The following is a 7,398-nucleotide window of genomic DNA, read 5'->3' on the forward strand; positions in this document are numbered from 1 at the left end:
CTTTTTTGTATATTAATCAATATGAACATGAATATTCCAATTATTTCCATGCAATCCAATTTCTTACAAATCAATTAATTATATTTACCAATAATAATAAACCAAATAATTTCTCCCATATATTCCTCCGAACCACAACTTAACCATTTCTGCTTTCAACACAATATACAATTAATAGTATCTCAATTATTACAATTCCCTAGTTAAATACAGCTTTTTTTCCTTTGTGTTTTAAAATCTTGAACTCTCCTCCTAAATTTCCCAATGTTTGCAGTTTTTCACCTACCTTTTTTGGGGAGGAAAAATAAAAATAAAAATAAATCTCTCTCTGCCTCATTTTGTCACGCTGCACCAAAGACCCTGGTTTCGCTTTCGGTTTCGTTTTTGAAGCTTAGCTAGGGGAAAAAAAAACTGCTTTACACTGATTGCCTGTAGGGCAGCCCTTTGAAGCCCCGGGCAAGAGTTTAAACAGTTTTTTTTTCTTCTAGCCATCAGCTGGGGCTCAAGAAAAATCGGGACTTTTTTGAAACGCCGCGGGACGCGGGACAAATTGCTCAAAAGCGGGACTGTCCCGCCAAAAGCGGGACGTCTGGTCACCTTAGGAAAGCATCACTCTAAATCTAGAGCATTAACACAAAATAATCCCATCTCCCTTCATTCTTTGCTTAACAAAAACTCTCATAGTCGCTTTATCAAGAGAGAGACCAAACACAGCCCAGATGGCCAAACTTGCAGAAACTGCTCCCTTTTTACATAGTCTGTGATATGATATGACTGTTGCCATTTATTTTGCTTCTCCACTACAACCATAGTCACTTTGTATAAAGGCTGTGTTTCCTTTAGTTCCATTTCTCCTAGCTTCCTACCATATTGTTAAATGATGATTTGATTTTTCTGGTAATAAATAAGGTTGGACGGTGATCAGGAAAACTTGTTTATAAAATAATGCATTCATTATTACCCCAGGAAAATCAATCTGACCATTTAGCCTTGTGTTCTTTTCAACTAATGATAGTTGCTCTGGGAAATGGCTGTTTGTTGTAGTTTTATACCAGGGAACTCTAAAGTGACTCCTGGAATTTCATATCTGAAAAACATAAAAGGCAGCATTTAACATCCAGCTGTCTGCAATTACTGCGAGTTCAATTCTCACCAGGCTCAAGGTCGACTCAGCCTTCCATCCTTTCTAAAGTGGGTAAATTGAGGACCCAGTTTGTGGGGGCAATAAGCTGACTTTGTATAAATATACAAAAGTATGAAGGCTATTGCTTAACGCATTGTAAGCTGCCCTGAGTCTCCGGAGAAGGGCGGCATATAAATCAAATTTAAAAATAATAATAAAAAAAAAAATGTAAAAAAAAAAAGTAAAATGGAATAAAATCCACTCCTCCTTATGTTCTAGCTTTTTAGAAGTTCTGTTTAGAAAGGAGATAACCTTCCATTATGTGAGCTTCCCTTTCTCTTTCTCTGTCTCTGTTCCCGTTTTTTCCTCCCCTGCTCAGGTTTCCCTAAACAAAACTGAGATCAGTCCAATGATACAAAAATGTATTTTTAATGGTAAAAGATTTTGAACAAAGTTTATCCAATAAACACATCCTGTATTTTAAACCTCTCAGTAACTGATTAAAAGAATCAATCATAGCCAAGTAGCATGCAGCTTTTTCGATGTTACTATCTTGTTAGAAAATTCTCTGCTGCATCAATCCAGACTTTTCCCAATTGTTCAGACATGTTGAAGGATACGACCTAGAGAGAATAGAAGAGAAATGAAGAAACAATGTCTTCAACATGGTCCATATAGGAAAAAAAATACTTATGTCTATGGAACACATCTCAGCTTAATTTTCAAGAATGCCCACAAAGCACTTCCCAATACAATATAGTATATGCAATATCCCAATACAATATATCCCCCAAGCAATATAGCTTGGGGGATAGTTTTAAATCAGGAGGAACTTGTGGCAATAGGAAAATCTCCTTCATTAATTTAAATCTGACAAGCCCTATGGTGTAACCTGCAACAGTAGGATTTGATCTACAGTAATTTATTTCAGATACTATTACCAAAAGGAGGACTGCAGGTCTATGGTAGTGCATTTGCTTTGTGCAAACAACCCCACATTCAAACATTGGCTCACAGTACAGAATAATGGGGTTAGAAGGGACCGTATAGATCTTCTAGTCCAACCCTCTGCTGGAGCAGGAGACCCTATACCAATACATTCCAAAGAAATGGTTGTCTAGTCTCTTCTTGAAAACCTCTTGACTTGTCTGGCTCCAGAGAGCCAATAGCACTGAGCAAGATGCTTCTGGATACTATAAGGTTTCGGTTCAAATTGTGCTAGGTATGAATATCTAGTATTTAGATTATTTAAGCATGGGTCTTATGTCTGTGGTCACAAATTAAGATTAGTTGTTCACTTCCTATAAATGGTATAGAGTATCGTATGAATTACCGAAGTCCATATAGCAGAAGGCAAACATAATTTGAAGCAGTGAAATAAATACCCCAGGGAAATATTAAAAATAGTTTTTAAAACCATGATTTCTCCTTTTCATGAACCTTCCCAAGAGTTTTTTTTTATCATTCTTTAAAATTGTATTCATCTTTCCTTCAGGAATTCAAGATAGTGATTATAGTGCTTCAGCCTCCAATGTTTCAGCAATTCTGTGAGATAAGATGGCCTAAGTGATAGTTACACACCGTGAGTTGCTAAGGTTGATTGAAAATGGCTTCAATCTGGATCTTTCTGATCCTAGTTAATAATTTAGCTGCCATATTGATAATGGCTTTCAGCATTTTTACTTGCGCCTTAACAAATTAGGACATGGTTGATTGATTATGTGCCATCAAATCAGTGTCAACTATTATCAATGACATAGATTTTCTCCTTAACAGTTTATCCCTAACCCGAACTTTCACATCTTCCAACATGTCTGGCCCTCAGGTTTATGGCTGTAAGAGACTTGAGAGGCAAGGAAAGAGGTTAGGAAGACCTGATGATAAAATGTTTTGTGTTGTAGATAAATCAGGTTCCCCAACAGATAGAAATATACTACACGTTCTTCCCTGATGGTATCTATTCAGTGCCTGAGTCGGCCTGTACTTTTGCTCAAGCTTTAGTCTTTACAATGATTTCCCCTTTCTTTCCACAGAAAACAAGCTAGGTTATTTTAAGGATATCTGCAGTTACTTGCTGTTCCTTTTATTCTTCACAATCCAAGTTTTCTTTTACCAGCATTCTGTATATCTTTTCCCTTTCTACATATTTGTTCCTTTTTAAAAGTTATTTTTAAAATATTTTTTCTTATTAAAGACAAAGTAATTTCAAACAATAATCCACAAAACAGCAGCTTTCTGGATTGTTTACCTTCGTCATCATCGATGCAAGACATTTGTTTCACCACATACCTCTTAAAAGTAATGCAAAATTTGCAGGAATATTTGCTAAATAGGTTAGAGTGCATTTATCTTCCCTCCTGCCTTAACACACACATGCATGAGTGCACCCGCACACAGGCACACAGAGAGAATATAGTCTAAGGTGTATTACTTGGGAGAGAGAATGCTTCAATAGCATTTGCATTCAGAAAGGTGCTTTGTGTTGGTGGCTGTTTTTTAAAAAAGGTTTCAGTCTATAATTGTAAGTTCCACTGAGGAGCCTGTTTCCTTTAAGACCATGATTTAGTGGGCTCCTTTTATAGTTCTCAAGGCATTTTCATGAGCTAGTGAGCTTGAATAGCATTGCTTGTCTCAGTGCTTTTCATTGCTTTGCATCTCACAATAGGCAGAGACCCTCACGGAATGTGTGTTAGGAAGGGCAGCAAGAAATCAACAATCCTTTGGATGAAAGGAGATTGACAGTCAGATAGAACAGTAGGAAAATAGTGGGTCACATAGGAACCTGTTATCACGTGCAACTGTACTTTGGGGCCAACTATGTACAACTTCCACTCTTTAAAATCATGGTTTGTAAAAAAGAAATAGTCATTAGTCATAATTATAATTGTGTAGTGATTTGTACTGTCATCTATGTGAAACTGACTGTAGGCACGGGCTATGCGCCTATATATACTGTATATGCTGTTTTTGACAGCTATATCACGTTATTGGTCTCTGCTCTATCAAGACGCACAGCTTCTTTCTGCATGCATTGCTACCTAATATTGTTCTCCCTTCACACCATCCTACGCTCATGTATTTAATTTTTCCATCCAAATACAGGATTTTGCATGTATTTCTTTTGAAATTCATTGTGTTGATTCCTCTCATTCTTACAGATCAAGATTGCTTTGAATATTAATACTGTTCTCCCAAGGTATTGATATCCCCCTTATATCCCTTTGCCTATTATAATTATATTTTCCATCCCTTCATTCAAATTAATTTATAAATCTCTTGAATGGCAAGGTAGACCAGGGCCCTGACTGATCATTTTCTCAGGCATCTATAGTTGTGGGTGCAATTGTTCAACCAACTCTGTATTCTTTTAATGTAATACAATCCAGTTCACAATTTTCTACATTCTCTATTAGAACAGCACAGAGTAATGAATTGTATGCTTTGCTGAAATCACAATGTACTCTTCTATATATTACAAAGTCACTTGAAGTCAGGCGGCATATATATTTTTGCTGCTTTTAACTGTTAAACAAAATTCCCAATTGCATTTACCCTTTTTCTCTTTCTGCAGGTTATTAGCTACTCACTAGTGCATCACTTGGGTGTAGTGTATATGTCCCTTCTATCCCTTGAAAGCTCCTAGTGTAAGGCCCTAGGTTATCTTTTAAGAGAAACCAGGCTTCTATAAAAGAAAGTGCTGCATCAGAAATGTATCAAAATAGTGGCTCTTGATTTCAAAACAGTAGAGCAGCTTTTAATTTGACTTTGGTGAATGAGTGTGAGAAGTTGACAGGAGACAGGGAATATCTGGTTTGAGAAAGATGATCCCGAAGAATAAGAGTAAAAATTATCATTGTTCAAAGAGGAATGTTGCAAATTTGGAAACTTGTATATTCCAGTGAAAAAGCCCCAAGGCTATAGTGATAAGGATATTGGAAATGGGGGCAGGGGGGTCAGAGGGAAAGCTTTATATAAACATTTATACGTAGGTACCAGAGGGCCAAGATAAGAGAACTGGAGCACTTATTGCTAGAAGAGGATGTAGATATAATGAACATGTGGCAGAATGGAGAAAACCAACATGATACTGTCAAGTGCTGGGAAGTAAGGAGATTCAGGCAGTTCAAATGAGTATAGCGATTAATTGCAAACTTAAACTCTCTACAAGAATCCAAACTACTTACGGTTAAGGGAAATTAGAGGGAGTTAAGACTAGAAAGGAATTCAAGGTGGGATGGACTTAGATCTCTTGTGGGTGTGCAGGGACTCATGATTGATAGTGCTTTTGACCCCTCCTTCAGGTTCAGCCTGATCATTTCCTATAGATACCATGGGAGGTTCTATATGAAAGGAACATTGAGAACAATGTTCCCTTAAAAATGTTTAAAAAGTTGGTAGAAAACTAAATACCTGCAAACGAAGCGGTACAAGCAATTTTAATTTCTGTTCACATAGATTGGGAAAATGTATGTTCTGGATGTGTCAAAGTGATCATCTTTCTAATAATACTAAATGATTTTGCTTCAGGACAGTTCATTTAGGATGTAGCCCTAAATTCATCCTAAGAAGTTCCCAGGGTCTAATATTGTACATAACATAAAAACTACTAGTCTAGTTTGAAACAATGTTCCTAATGTTGTTCTATGCTCAGTAAGACAGTGTATGATTGTCAAAATAATATTTAATTTCAATAGAATAACATTCCAAAGGAATAAGGGTATTAGTTAAGAAGCTGATAGAATAAAAAGGGTCTCTCTAGAAATCTTGTAGATTATTTAAAATCACAATAATAGATTTTCAATAGGAATACACAACTCACAGTTACTAATGAACAGAGTTAGATAACCTAATATCTAACTAATATCTAACTATTTTTTTTAAAATGGAACTCTTGCTCAGTCAAGAATAAAAAGGAACGTAGTATTTGATCAAAAAATAAAAAAAATGCAGGCACTCAATAAAAGTTGCAGAAAAGGTTTGAGGAACATATAATAAAGAACATTAAGACAAGCAACAAATTTTATTTAAATATAGTTGAAATAGGAAATTGTTCCAGAAGACTATTGGCTGATAGGATGTAAAATGTTAAAAGATGATACATTAATTATAAATAAGTAAATGATTGTTTTTGCATTTGTTTTCACTGATAAGGATCTAAGACAGACGCCTTTGTCTGAGTTCACTTTTTCAGGAGTGAACTGAATGGACAGAAACCAACTAATAAGTTAAGAAATCATAAGATTAATTGACCTATAAACTAAAAAGTAAATTTACTGACTTCCTGATAAGAAATATGTAGCTTCTCTTTAAGAAGGCGTTTTTTCCTCAGGACTGGAAAATACTCAGTATGACTCCAACAGGAATTTATGGAATGATGCTCAAAGTTGGATCCCCTGGTGTTCATTGCAGTGGAGTATTTTTAACTTGTAGATAAATGATCTGGAATTACAAGAAACCAATGAATTAACTTAATGAAGGAATGAAATGAATTTACTACCCACGCATATACGATAGGTGCATATAAACCACTTTCAGTGTAAATACCATAAATATATAGGCCTAGGGTTCTTCCAGTTATTTGATGTAAAAGGCAAAAACAAATCTGTCTGATGGAATAATTTTTACAGAAAAATAATAAATTGTATTAATTTTACATGTTCTGAATAACATTTGAGCCTGTTATTTGGCTGCTGCATTCATCCTCCTGAATTATTTACAATCATATTTCTGCCTATTTAGAAATAAGTCTTGTTGACCTCAATGACACTTACTGTCAAGTGTAAGATGGTAGGTATAAGATTGACGTATAGCCTCACTCACTGACTAACACTAGAGTCTATATTTGCTTTTCCACATTTCAGATCCACAGACTGCCCAGATTGGAAAATACTGGCTAAATAATCATCCAGCATCCAACTGTCATGGCTGAAATTATATTGTGACACTACATCTGCTGCAGTGCTACTGAACTTGAATATACACATTTCTAAGAATGCCTGCGATTTGCCGGAGGAGTCAGTGGTGTCAGAAAAGGTAGCAATAATCTGAGCCAGCAAGATGAACAAATGAGGCAGAGGTTTTGGATAGAACTCGCAATAAAAAATAGGACCTTGGATAGCTCCCAGGGAGTCCTGTTGGCAGAGGTCCTCACCTTTTAAAATAATTGAATAGGGATGGGAAACTCATATCTTTCAAGGTACTGCTACAAAATAATTCACAGCTCCCATGCTAGCAGTTGTTCATGCCGACAGGACTGTGTAACTTGGCAGTTTAGG

The sequence above is a fragment of the Pituophis catenifer genome, unplaced genomic scaffold (genome assembly GCF_029215685.1).
Source record: "Pituophis catenifer annectens isolate HBS135680 unplaced genomic scaffold, rPitCat1.0.hap2 SCAF_4, whole genome shotgun sequence".
Taxonomy (NCBI): Eukaryota; Metazoa; Chordata; class Lepidosauria; order Squamata; family Colubridae; genus Pituophis; species Pituophis catenifer.